Genomic DNA, 14,313 nt, shown 5'->3' with positions numbered 1-14,313 from the left:
CTTCCGCGGCCGCGGTGGCCGTCCGCACGGCAGGCTCTAGAGCCAAAGGGAACCTCAACGTGAGAACTGGCCTCCAGGTTAGGCCCTGAGTAGCCGCGCAGAAAGGGAGGCATGCAGCTCTTTCCGGGAGTTCTTAGTCGCTTTGCTCTCAAGGCAGTACACGCCCGGGGACTCCTAGGCCCCACGGGCGTGCAGCATTTTCCCGCCAAGGTCCCTGAGTGCCTCCAGACACCTGTGGGCCGGCTGAGCAACGTCGAGGTCCATTGGTTGATTCCCTCGGAGGACCCCGTGCGTGCCGAGCGCTGGGCAACCACACACTGCGCGTTCCTTGAGGAGCGCTACATCTCCAGAGCCCTCGAACGCCCTTCGGGACAACGTGGCTGGTGGGTGCGAAGTGCCCAGGAAGACTCTGTCATGGCCCTTGTGTGAGCTGCCATGAGAGAACGCTGTGCTTGCAACACTGCGAGGCCCGCCCTCGTGCCTGAAGTCACCCTGCTCGAGGAGAAAGTCAGCACCTTAGCGTGCTGTGTGGCTCCCGGCACACCCAGCATGAAGCCACGCCTGGAAGTAAGGCCCTGGTTTGCCGTGCAGAAGCGGAGGCGTGCTGCAGTTTCCAGGAGGCGGTGGCCTCTGCGCTGCATACCTTGAACGGCAGCACGGCTTTCTGGACACCTGGGAGGCTAGCCGGGGCGCCCTGTTCCCGGCAGGAACACTGAGTAACCCCAGGCGCACCTGGGTCTGCTACGCACCACCCAGGCCCGTAGCCCCTTAGAGCCCCTCTGTGCACGCCGAGCGTAGGGAAACGCACTGCCCTCTCTTCTGGAGCAGCTTGGTTTCCTCAGCACTCGCACACGTTCACGAACACCGTTCTGCCACATCCCCCATGGCGCGGAGGTCTTACGCGTTGCCCTAATCGGAGCTGCGCTCAGAGTAACCCTCGTCTCCGCATTCCATCCAGGACCCCCTGACTGAAGGCACCGTGCCTCCTAGAGGACGGCGGCTTGGGTTCTTACTGCAATTCAAGTCCTGTTCCTTCTTTGGCACGGCAGGCAGCCCCAGGCCCAGAGGAGCAGCTACGGCCTTCCTTGGTTGAGACAGTTCGCTGGATGCGGGACTCCCTCCTTCGATCAGTTGACTCGGGGAAGGAAACGCAGGGTGACCGGTGTCTCCTGGGACTCGTCAGAAACCACAGGGATGTACGCTGAGTGTGCCCATGAAGCCGGGGGCCTGCTGGAACTAGCCCTGCTTTCCCATTTGGAGGGCGGCATTCATGCCTGCCTTGACGCTCCCTGACATTCCCGGCTCCCGACGGGCCAGTGAGCCCTGGAAGAGTGCTTCGGGGAAAATCATGAGTTTGCTCTCTCTAAACCAGGGGCTTCCGCGGCCGCGGTGGCCGTCCGCACGGCAGGCTCTAGAGCCAAAGGGAACCTCAACGTGAGAACTGGCCTCCAGGTTAGGCCCTGAGTAGCCGCGCAGAAAGGGAGGCATGCAGCTCTTTCCGGGAGTTCTTAGTCGCTTTGCTCTCAAGGCAGTACACGCCCGGGGACTCCTAGGCCCCACGGGCGTGCAGCATTTTCCCGCCAAGGTCCCTGAGTGCCTCCAGACACCTGTGGGCCGGCTGAGCAACGTCGAGGTCCATTGGTTGATTCCCTCGGAGGACCCCCGTGCGTGCCGAGCGCTGGGCAACCACACACTGCGCGTTCCTTGAGGAGCGCTACATCTCCAGAGCCCTCGAACGCCCTTCGGGACAACGTGGCTGGTGGGTGCGAAGTGCCCAGGAAGACTCTGTCATGGCCCTTGTGTGAGCTGCCATGAGAGAACGCTGTGCTTGCAACACTGCGAGGCCCGCCCTCGTGCCTGAAGTCACCCTGCTCGAGGAGAAAGTCAGCACCTTAGCGTGCTGTGTGGCTCCCGGCACACCCAGCATGAAGCCACGCCTGGAAGTAAGGCCCTGGTTTGCCGTGCAGAAGCGGAGGCGTGCTGCAGTTTCCAGGAGGCGGTGGCCTCTGCGCTGCATACCTTGAACGGCAGCACGGCTTTCTGGACACCTGGGAGGCTAGCCGGGGCGCCCTGTTCCCGGCAGGAACACTGAGTAACCCCAGGCGCACCTGGGTCTGCTACGCACCACCCAGGCCCGTAGCCCCTTAGAGCCCCTCTGTGCACGCCGAGCGTAGGGAAACGCACTGCCCTCTCTTCTGGAGCAGCTTGGTTTCCTCAGCACTCGCACACGTTCACGAACACCGTTCTGCCACATCCCCCATGGCGCGGAGGTCTTACGCGTTGCCCTAATCGGAGCTGCGCTCAGAGTAACCCTCGTCTCCGCATTCCATCCAGGACCCCCTGACTGAAGGCACCGTGCCTCCTAGAGGACGGCGGCTTGGGTTCTTACTGCAATTCAAGTCCTGTTCCTTCTTTGGCACGGCAGGCCGCCCCAGGCCCAGAGGAGCAGCTACGGCCTTCCTTGGTTGAGACAGTTCGCTGGATGCGGGACTCCCTCCTTCGATCAGTTGACTCGGGGAAGGAAACGCAGGGTGACCGGTGTCTCCTGGGACTCGTCAGAAACCACAGGGATGTACGCTGAGTGTGCCCATGAAGCCGGGGGCCTGCTGGAACTAGCCCTGCTTTCCCATTTGGAGGGCGGCATTCATGCCTGCCTTGACGTTCCCTGACATTCCCGGCTCCCGACGGGCCAGTGAGCCCTGGAAGAGTGCTTCGGGGAAAATCATGAGTTTGCTCTCTCTAAACCAGGGGCTTCCGCGGCCGCGGTGGCCGTCCGCACGGCAGGCTCTAGAGCCAAAGGGAACCTCAACGTGAGAACTGGCCTCCAGGTTAGGCCCTGAGTAGCCGCGCAGAAAGGGAGGCATGCAGCTCTTTCCGGGAGTTCTTAGTCGCTTTGCTCTCAAGGCAGTACACGCCCGGGGACTCCTAGGCCCCACGGGCGTGCAGCATTTTCCCGCCAAGGTCCCTGAGTGCCTCCAGACACCTGTGGGCCGGCTGAGCAACGTCGAGGTCCATTGGTTGATTCCCTCGGAGGACCCCCGTGCGTGCCGAGCGCTGGGCAACCACACACTGCGCGTTCCTTGAGGAGCGCTACATCTCCAGAGCCCTCGAACGCCCTTCGGGACAACGTGGCTGGTGGGTGCGAAGTGCCCAGGAAGACTCTGTCATGGCCCTTGTGTGAGCTGCCATGAGAGAACGCTGTGCTTGCAACACTGCGAGGCCCGCCCTCGTGCCTGAAGTCACCCTGCTCGAGGAGAAAGTCAGCACCTTAGCGTGCTGTGTGGCTCCCGGCACACCCAGCATGAAGCCACGCCTGGAAGTAAGGCCCTGGTTTGCCGTGCAGAAGCGGAGGCGTGCTGCAGTTTCCAGGAGGCGGTGGCCTCTGCGCTGCATACCTTGAACGGCAGCACGGCTTTCTGGACACCTGGGAGGCTAGCCGGGGCGCCCTGTTCCCGGCAGGAACACTGAGTAACCCCAGGCGCACCTGGGTCTGCTACGCACCACCCAGGCCCGTAGCCCCTTAGAGCCCCTCTGTGCACGCCGAGCGTAGGGAAACGCACTGCCCTCTCTTCTGGAGCAGCTTGGTTTCCTCAGCACTCGCACACGTTCACGAACACCGTTCTGCCACATCCCCCATGGCGCGGAGGTCTTATGCGTTGCCCTAATCGGAGCTGCGCTCAGAGTAACCCTCGTCTCCGCATTCCATCCAGGACCCCCTGACTGAAGGCACCGTGCCTCCTAGAGGACGGCGGCTTGGGTTCTTACTGCAATTCAAGTCCTGTTCCTTCTTTGGCACGGCAGGCCGCCCCAGGCCCAGAGGAGCAGCTACGGCCTTCCTTGGTTGAGACAGTTCGCTGGATGCGGGACTCCCTCCTTTGATCAGTTGACTCGGGGAAGGAAACGCAGGGTGACCGGTGTCTCCTGGGACTCGTCAGAAACCACAGGGATGTACGCTGAGTGTGCCCATGAAGCCGGGGGCCTGCTGGAACTAGCCCTGCTTTCCCATTTGGAGGGCGGCATTCATGCCTGCCTTGACGCTCCCTGACATTCCCGGCTCCCGACGGGCCAGTGAGCCCTGGAAGAGTGCTTCGGGGAAAATCATGAGTTTGCTCTCTCTAAACCAGGGGCTTCCGCGGCCGCGGTGGCCGTCCGCACGGCAGGCTCTAGAGCCAAAGGGAACCTCAACGTGAGAACTGGCCTCCAGGTTAGGCCCTGAGTAGCCGCGCAGAAAGGGAGGCATGCAGCTCTTTCCGGGAGTTCTTAGTCGCTTTGCTCTCAAGGCAGTACACGCCCGGGGACTCCTAGGCCCCACGGGCGTGCAGCATTTTCCCGCCAAGGTCCCTGAGTGCCTCCAGACACCTGTGGGCCGGCTGAGCAACGTCGAGGTCCATTGGTTGATTCCCTCGGAGGACCCCCGTGCGTGCCGAGCGCTGGGCAACCACACACTGCGCGTTCCTTGAGGAGCGCTACATCTCCAGAGCCCTCGAACGCCCTTCGGGACAACGTGGCTGGTGGGTGCGAAGTGCCCAGGAAGACTCTGTCATGGCCCTTGTGTGAGCTGCCATGAGAGAACGCTGTGCTTGCAACACTGCGAGGCCCGCCCTCGTGCCTGAAGTCACCCTGCTCGAGGAGAAAGTCAGCACCTTAGCGTGCTGTGTGGCTCCCGGCACACCCAGCATGAAGCCACGCCTGGAAGTAAGGCCCTGGTTTGCCGTGCAGAAGCGGAGGCGTGCTGCAGTTTCCAGGAGGCGGTGGCCTCTGCGCTGCATACCTTGAACGGCAGCACGGCTTTCTGGACACCTGGGAGGCTAGCCGGGGCGCCCTGTTCCCGGCAGGAACACTGAGTAACCCCAGGCGCACCTGGGTCTGCTACGCACCACCCAGGCCCGTAGCCCCTTAGAGCCCCTCTGTGCACGCCGAGCGTAGGGAAACGCACTGCCCTCTCTTCTGGAGCAGCTTGGTTTCCTCAGCACTCGCACACGTTCACGAACACCGTTCTGCCACATCCCCCATGGCGCGGAGGTCTTACGCGTTGCCCTAATCGGAGCTGCGCTCAGAGTAACCCTCGTCTCCGCATTCCATCCAGGACCCCCTGACTGAAGGCACCGTGCCTCCTAGAGGACGGCGGCTTGGGTTCTTACTGCAATTCAAGTCCTCTTCCTTCTTTGGCACGGCAGGCCGCCCCAGGCCCAGAGGAGCAGCTACGGCCTTCCTTGGTTGAGACAGTTCGCTGGATGCGGGACTCCCTCCTTCGATCAGTTGACTCGGGGAAGGAAACGCAGGGTGACCGGTGTCTCCTGGGACTCGTCAGAAACCACAGGGATGTACGCTGAGTGTGCCCATGAAGCCGGGGGCCTGCTGGAACTAGCCCTGCTTTCCCATTTGGAGGGCGGCATTCATGCCTGCCTTGACGCTCCCTGACATTCCCGGCTCCCGACGGGCCAGTGAGCCCTGGAAGAGTGCTTCGGGGAAAATCATGAGTTTGCTCTCTCTAAACCAGGGGCTTCCGCGGCCGCGGTGGCCGTCCGCACGGCAGGCTCTAGAGCCAAAGGGAACCTCAACGTGAGAACTGGCCTCCAGGTTAGGCCCTGAGTAGCCGCGCAGAAAGGGAGGCATGCAGCTCTTTCCGGGAGTTCTTAGTCGCTTTGCTCTCAAGGCAGTACACGCCCGGGGACTCCTAGGCCCCACGGGCGTGCAGCATTTTCCCGCCAAGGTCCCTGAGTGCCTCCAGACACCTGTGGGCCGGCTGAGCAACGTCGAGGTCCATTGGTTGATTCCCTCGGAGGACCCCCGTGCGTGCCGAGCGCTGGGCAACCACACACTGCGCGTTCCTTGAGGAGCGCTACATCTCCAGAGCCCTCGAACGCCCTTCGGGACAACGTGGCTGGTGGGTGCGAAGTGCCCAGGAAGACTCTGTCATGGCCCTTGTGTGAGCTGCCATGAGAGAACGCTGTGCTTGCAACACTGCGAGGCCCGCCCTCGTGCCTGAAGTCACCCTGCTCGAGGAGAAAGTCAGCACCTTAGCGTGCTGTGTGGCTCCCGGCACACCCAGCATGAAGCCACGCCTGGAAGTAAGGCCCTGGTTTGCCGTGCAGAAGCGGAGGCGTGCTGCAGTTTCCAGGAGGCGGTGGCCTCTGCGCTGCATACCTTGAACGGCAGCACGGCTTTCTGGACACCTGGGAGGCTAGCCGGGGCGCCCTGTTCCCGGCAGGAACACTGAGTAACCCCAGGCGCACCTGGGTCTGCTACGCACCACCCAGGCCCGTAGCCCCTTAGAGCCCCTCTGTGCACGCCGAGCGTAGGGAAACGCACTGCCCTCTCTTCTGGAGCAGCTTGGTTTCCTCAGCACTCGCACACGTTCACGAACACCGTTCTGCCACATCCCCCATGGCGCGGAGGTCTTACGCGTTGCCCTAATCGGAGCTGCGCTCAGAGTAACCCTCGTCTCCGCATTCCATCCAGGACCCCCTGACTGAAGGCACCGTGCCTCCTAGAGGACGGCGGCTTGGGTTCTTACTGCAATTCAAGTCCTCTTCCTTCTTTGGCACGGCAGGCCGCCCCAGGCCCAGAGGAGCAGCTACGGCCTTCCTTGGTTGAGACAGTTCGCTGGATGCGGGACTCCCTCCTTCGATCAGTTGACTCGGGGAAGGAAACGCAGGGTGACCGGTGTCTCCTGGGACTCGTCAGAAACCACAGGGATGTACGCTGAGTGTGCCCATGAAGCCGGGGGCCTGCTGGAACTAGCCCTGCTTTCCCATTTGGAGGGCGGCATTCATGCCTGCCTTGACGCTCCCTGACATTCCCGGCTCCCGACGGGCCAGTGAGCCCTGGAAGAGTGCTTCGGGGAAAATCATGAGTTTGCTCTCTCTAAACCAGGGGCTTCCGCGGCCGCGGTGGCCGTCCGCACGGCAGGCTCTAGAGCCAAAGGGAACCTCAACGTGAGAACTGGCCTCCAGGTTAGGCCCTGAGTAGCCGCGCAGAAAGGGAGGCATGCAGCTCTTTCCGGGAGTTCTTAGTCGCTTTGCTCTCAAGGCAGTACACGCCCGGGGACTCCTAGGCCCCACGGGCGTGCAGCATTTTCCCGCCAAGGTCCCTGAGTGCCTCCAGACACCTGTGGGCCGGCTGAGCAACGTCGAGGTCCATTGGTTGATTCCCTCGGAGGACCCCCGTGCGTGCCGAGCGCTGGGCAACCACACACTGCGCGTTCCTTGAGGAGCGCTACATCTCCAGAGCCCTCGAACGCCCTTCGGGACAACGTGGCTGGTGGGTGCGAAGTGCCCAGGAAGACTCTGTCATGGCCCTTGTGTGAGCTGCCATGAGAGAACGCTGTGCTTGCAACACTGCGAGGCCCGCCCTCGTGCCTGAAGTCACCCTGCTCGAGGAGAAAGTCAGCACCTTAGCGTGCTGTGTGGCTCCCGGCACACCCAGCATGAAGCCACGCCTGGAAGTAAGGCCCTGGTTTGCCGTGCAGAAGCGGAGGCGTGCTGCAGTTTCCAGGAGGCGGTGGCCTCTGCGCTGCATACCTTGAACGGCAGCACGGCTTTCTGGACACCTGGGAGGCTAGCCGGGGCGCCCTGTTCCCGGCAGGAACACTGAGTAACCCCAGGCGCACCTGGGTCTGCTACGCACCACCCAGGCCCGTAGCCCCTTAGAGCCCCTCTGTGCACGCCGAGCGTAGGGAAACGCACTGCCCTCTCTTCTGGAGCAGCTTGGTTTCCTCAGCACTCGCACACGTTCACGAACACCGTTCTGCCACATCCCCCATGGCGCGGAGGTCTTACGCGTTGCCCTAATCGGAGCTGCGCTCAGAGTAACCCTCGTCTCCGCATTCCATCCAGGACCCCCTGACTGAAGGCACCGTGCCTCCTAGAGGACGGCGGCTTGGGTTCTTACTGCAATTCAAGTCCTGTTCCTTCTTTGGCACGGCAGGCCGCCCCAGGCCCAGAGGAGCAGCTACGGCCTTCCTTGGTTGAGACAGTTCGCTGGATGCGGGACTCCCTCCTTCGATCAGTTGACTCGGGGAAGGAAACGCAGGGTGACCGGTGTCTCCTGGGACTCGTCAGAAACCACAGGGATGTACGCTGAGTGTGCCCATGAAGCCGGGGGCCTGCTGGAACTAGCCCTGCTTTCCCATTTGGAGGGCGGCATTCATGCCTGCCTTGACGCTCCCTGACATTCCCGGCTCCCGACGGGCCAGTGAGCCCTGGAAGAGTGCTTCGGGGAAAATCATGAGTTTGCTCTCTCTAAACCAGGGGCTTCCGCGGCCGCGGTGGCCGTCCGCACGGCAGGCTCTAGAGCCAAAGGGAACCTCAACGTGAGAACTGGCCTCCAGGTTAGGCCCTGAGTAGCCGCGCAGAAAGGGAGGCATGCAGCTCTTTCCGGGAGTTCTTAGTCGCTTTGCTCTCAAGGCAGTACACGCCCGGGGACTCCTAGGCCCCACGGGCGTGCAGCATTTTCCCGCCAAGGTCCCTGAGTGCCTCCAGACACCTGTGGGCCGGCTGAGCAACGTCGAGGTCCATTGGTTGATTCCCTCGGAGGACCCCCGTGCGTGCCGAGCGCTGGGCAACCACACACTGCGCGTTCCTTGAGGAGCGCTACATCTCCAGAGCCCTCGAACGCCCTTCGGGACAACGTGGCTGGTGGGTGCGAAGTGCCCAGGAAGACTCTGTCATGGCCCTTGTGTGAGCTGCCATGAGAGAACGCTGTGCTTGCAACACTGCGAGGCCCGCCCTCGTGCCTGAAGTCACCCTGCTCGAGGAGAAAGTCAGCACCTTAGCGTGCTGTGTGGCTCCCGGCACACCCAGCATGAAGCCACGCCTGGAAGTAAGGCCCTGGTTTGCCGTGCAGAAGCGGAGGCGTGCTGCAGTTTCCAGGAGGCGGTGGCCTCTGCGCTGCATACCTTGAACGGCAGCACGGCTTTCTGGACACCTGGGAGGCTAGCCGGGGCGCCCTGTTCCCGGCAGGAACACTGAGTAACCCCAGGCGCACCTGGGTCTGCTACGCACCACCCAGGCCCGTAGCCCCTTAGAGCCCCTCTGTGCACGCCGAGCATAGGGAAACGCACTGCCCTCTCTTCTGGAGCAGCTTGGTTTCCTCAGCACTCGCACACGTTCACGAACACCGTTCTGCCACATCCCCCATGGCGCGGAGGTCTTACGCGTTGCCCTAATCGGAGCTGCGCTCAGAGTAACCCTCGTCTCCGCATTCCATCCAGGACCCCCTGACTGAAGGCACCGTGCCTCCTAGAGGACGGCGGCTTGGGTTCTTACTGCAATTCAAGTCCTGTTCCTTCTTTGGCACGGCAGGCCGCCCCAGGCCCAGAGGAGCAGCTACGGCCTTCCTTGGTTGAGACAGTTCGCTGGATGCGGGACTCCCTCCTTCGATCAGTTGACTCGGGGAAGGAAACGCAGGGTGACCGGTGTCTCCTGGGACTCGTCAGAAACCACAGGGATGTACGCTGAGTGTGCCCATGAACCCGGGGGCCTGCTGGAACTAGCCCTGCTTTCCCATTTGGAGGGCGGCATTCATGCCTGCCTTGACGCTCCCTGACATTCCCGGCTCCCGACGGGCCAGTGAGCCCTGGAAGAGTGCTTCGGGGAAAATCATGAGTTTGCTCTCTCTAAACCAGGGGCTTCCGCGGCCGCGGTGGCCGTCCGCACGGCAGGCTCTAGAGCCAAAGGGAACCTCAACGTGAGAACTGGCCTCCAGGTTAGGCCCTGAGTAGCCGCGCAGAAAGGGAGGCATGCAGCTCTTTCCGGGAGTTCTTAGTCGCTTTGCTCTCAAGGCAGTACACGCCCGGGGACTCCTAGGCCCCACGGGCGTGCAGCATTTTCCCGCCAAGGTCCCTGAGTGCCTCCAGACACCTGTGGGCCGGCTGAGCAACGTCGAGGTCCATTGGTTGATTCCCTCGGAGGACCCCCGTGCGTGCCGAGCGCTGGGCAACCACACACTGCGCGTTCCTTGAGGAGCGCTACATCTCCAGAGCCCTCGAACGCCCTTCGGGACAACGTGGCTGGTGGGTGCGAAGTGCCCAGGAAGACTCTGTCATGGCCCTTGTGTGAGCTGCCATGAGAGAACGCTGTGCTTGCAACACTGCGAGGCCCGCCCTCGTGCCTGAAGTCACCCTGCTCGAGGAGAAAGTCAGCACCTTAGCGTGCTGTGTGGCTCCCGGCACACCCAGCATGAAGCCACGCCTGGAAGTAAGGCCCTGGTTTGCCGTGCAGAAGCGGAGGCGTGCTGCAGTTTCCAGGAGGCGGTGGCCTCTGCGCTGCATACCTTGAACGGCAGCACGGCTTTCTGGACACCTGGGAGGCTAGCCGGGGCGCCCTGTTCCCGGCAGGAACACTGAGTAACCCCAGGCGCACCTGGGTCTGCTACGCACCACCCAGGCCCGTAGCCCCTTAGAGCCCCTCTGTGCACGCCGAGCGTAGGGAAACGCACTGCCCTCTCTTCTGGAGCAGCTTGGTTTCCTCAGCACTCGCACACGTTCACGAACACCGTTCTGCCACATCCCCCATGGCGCGGAGGTCTTACGCGTTGCCCTAATCGGAGCTGCGCTCAGAGTAACCCTCGTCTCCGCATTCCATCCAGGACCCCCTGACTGAAGGCACCGTGCCTCCTAGAGGACGGCGGCTTGGGTTCTTACTGCAATTCAAGTCCTCTTCCTTCTTTGGCACGGCAGGCCGCCCCAGGCCCAGAGGAGCAGCTACGGCCTTCCTTGGTTGAGACAGTTCGCTGGATGCGGGACTCCCTCCTTCGATCAGTTGACTCGGGGAAGGAAACGCAGGGTGACCGGTGTCTCCTGGGACTCGTCAGAAACCACAGGGATGTACGCTGAGTGTGCCCATGAAGCCGGGGGCCTGCTGGAACTAGCCCTGCTTTCCCATTTGGAGGGCGGCATTCATGCCTGCCTTGACGCTCCCTGACATTCCCGGCTCCCGACGGGCCAGTGAGCCCTGGAAGAGTGCTTCGGGGAAAATCATGAGTTTGCTCTCTCTAAACCAGGGGCTTCCGCGGCCGCGGTGGCCGTCCGCACGGCAGGCTCTAGAGCCAAAGGGAACCTCAACGTGAGAACTGGCCTCCAGGTTAGGCCCTGAGTAGCCGCGCAGAAAGGGAGGCATGCAGCTCTTTCCGGGAGTTCTTAGTCGCTTTGCTCTCAAGGCAGTACACGCCCGGGGACTCCTAGGCCCCACGGGCGTGCAGCATTTTCCCGCCAAGGTCCCTGAGTGCCTCCAGACACCTGTGGGCCGGCTGAGCAACGTCGAGGTCCATTGGTTGATTCCCTCGGAGGACCCCCGTGCGTGCCGAGCGCTGGGCAACCACACACTGCGCGTTCCTTGAGGAGCGCTACATCTCCAGAGCCCTCGAACGCCCTTCGGGACAACGTGGCTGGTGGGTGCGAAGTGCCCAGGAAGACTCTGTCATGGCCCTTGTGTGAGCTGCCATGAGAGAACGCTGTGCTTGCAACACTGCGAGGCCCGCCCTCGTGCCTGAAGTCACCCTGCTCGAGGAGAAAGTCAGCACCTTAGCGTGCTGTGTGGCTCCCGGCACACCCAGCATGAAGCCACGCCTGGAAGTAAGGCCCTGGTTTGCCGTGCAGAAGCGGAGGCGTGCTGCAGTTTCCAGGAGGCGGTGGCCTCTGCGCTGCATACCTTGAACGGCAGCACGGCTTTCTGGACACCTGGGAGGCTAGCCGGGGCGCCCTGTTCCCGGCAGGAACACTGAGTAACCCCAGGCGCACCTGGGTCTGCTACGCACCACCCAGGCCCGTAGCCCCTTAGAGCCCCTCTGTGCACGCCGAGCGTAGGGAAACGCACTGCCCTCTCTTCTGGAGCAGCTTGGTTTCCTCAGCACTCGCACACGTTCACGAACACCGTTCTGCCACATCCCCCATGGCGCGGAGGTCTTACGCGTTGCCCTAATCGGAGCTGCGCTCAGAGTAACCCTCGTCTCCGCATTCCATCCAGGACCCCCTGACTGAAGGCACCGTGCCTCCTAGAGGACGGCGGCTTGGGTTCTTACTGCAATTCAAGTCCTGTTCCTTCTTTGGCACGGCAGGCCGCCCCAGGCCCAGAGGAGCAGCTACGGCCTTCCTTGGTTGAGACAGTTCGCTGGATGCGGGACTCCCTCCTTCGATCAGTTGACTCGGGGAAGGAAACGCAGGGTGACCGGTGTCTCCTGGGACTCGTCAGAAACCACAGGGATGTACGCTGAGTGTGCCCATGAAGCCGGGGGCCTGCTGGAACTAGCCCTGCTTTCCCATTTGGAGGGCGGCATTCATGCCTGCCTTGACGCTCCCTGACATTCCCGGCTCCCGACGGGCCAGTGAGCCCTGGAAGAGTGCTTCGGGGAAAATCATGAGTTTGCTCTCTCTAAACCAGGGGCTTCCGCGGCCGCGGTGGCCGTCCGCACGGCAGGCTCTAGAGCCAAAGGGAACCTCAACGTGAGAACTGGCCTCCAGGTTAGGCCCTGAGTAGCCGCGCAGAAAGGGAGGCATGCAGCTCTTTCCGGGAGTTCTTAGTCGCTTTGCTCTCAAGGCAGTACACGCCCGGGGACTCCTAGGCCCCACGGGCGTGCAGCATTTTCCCGCCAAGGTCCCTGAGTGCCTCCAGACACCTGTGGGCCGGCTGAGCAACGTCGAGGTCCATTGGTTGATTCCCTCGGAGGACCCCCGTGCGTGCCGAGCGCTGGGCAACCACACACTGCGCGTTCCTTGAGGAGCGCTACATCTCCAGAGCCCTCGAACGCCCTTCGGGACAACGTGGCTGGTGGGTGCGAAGTGCCCAGGAAGACTCTGTCATGGCCCTTGTGTGAGCTGCCATGAGAGAACGCTGTGCTTGCAACACTGCGAGGCCCGCCCTCGTGCCTGAAGTCACCCTGCTCGAGGAGAAAGTCAGCACCTTAGCGTGCTGTGTGGCTCCCGGCACACCCGGCATGAAGCCACGCCTGGAAGTAAGGCCCTGGTTTGCCGTGCAGAAGCGGAGGCGTGCTGCAGTTTCCAGGAGGCGGTGGCCTCTGCGCTGCATACCTTGAACGGCAGCACGGCTTTCTGGACACCTGGGAGGCTAGCCGGGGCGCCCTGTTCCCGGCAGGAACACTGAGTAACCCCAGGCGCACCTGGGTCTGCTACGCACCATCCAGGCCCGTAGCCCCTTAGAGCCCCTCTGTGCACGCCGAGCGTAGGGAAACGCACTGCCCTCTCTTCTGGAGCAGCTTGGTTTCCTCAGCACTCGCACACGTTCACGAACACCGTTCTGCCACATCCCCCATGGCGCGGAGGTCTTACGCGTTGCCCTAATCGGAGCTGCGCTCAGAGTAACCCTCGTCTCCGCATTCCATCCAGGACCCCCTGACTGAAGGCACCGTGCCTCCTAGAGGACGGCGGCTTGGGTTCTTACTGCAATTCAAGTCCTCTTCCTTCTTTGGCACGGCAGGCCGCCCCAGGCCCAGAGGAGCAGCTACGGCCTTCCTTGGTTGAGACAGTTCGCTGGATGCGGGACTCCCTCCTTCGATCAGTTGACTCGGGGAAGGAAACGCAGGGTGACCGGTGTCTCCTGGGACTCGTCAGAAACCACAGGGATGTACGCTGAGTGTGCCCATGAACCCGGGGGCCTGCTGGAACTAGCCCTGCTTTCCCATTTGGAGGGCGGCATTCATGCCTGCCTTGACGCTCCCTGACATTCCCGGCTCCCGACGGGCCAGTGAGCCCTGGAAGAGTGCTTCGGGGAAAATTATGAGTTTGCTCTCTCTAAACCAGGGGCTTCCGCGGCCGCGGTGGCCGTCCGCACGGCAGGCTCTAGAGCCAAAGGGAACCTCAACTTGAGAACTGGCCTCCAGGTTAGGCCCTGAGTAGCCGCGCAGAAAGGGAGGCATGCAGCTCTTTCCGGGATTTCTTAGACGCTTTGCTCTCAAGGCAGTACACGCCCGGGGACTCCTAGGCCCCACGGGCGTGCAGCATTTTCCCGCCAAGGTCCCTGAGTGCCTCCAGACACCTGTGGGCCGGCTGAGCAACGTCGAGGTCCATTGGTTGATTCCCTCGGAGGACCCCCGTGCGTGCCGAGCGCTGGGCAACCACACACTGCGCGTTCCTTGAGGAGCGCTACATCTCCAGAGCCCTCGAACGCCCTTCGGGACAACGTGGCTGGTGGGTGCGAAGTGCCCAGGAAGACTCTGTCATGGCCCTTGTGTGAGCTGCCATGAGAGAACGCTGTGCTTGCAACACTGCGAGGCCCGCCCTCGTGCCTGAAGTCACCCTGCTCGAGGAGAAAGTCAGCACCTTAGCGTGCTGTGTGGCTCCCGGCACACCCGGCATGA

This window comes from Lagenorhynchus albirostris, chromosome 12 (assembly GCF_949774975.1).
Source record: "Lagenorhynchus albirostris chromosome 12, mLagAlb1.1, whole genome shotgun sequence".
Taxonomy (NCBI): domain Eukaryota; kingdom Metazoa; phylum Chordata; class Mammalia; order Artiodactyla; family Delphinidae; genus Lagenorhynchus; species Lagenorhynchus albirostris.
Note: the sequence above shows the minus strand (reverse complement) of the source record.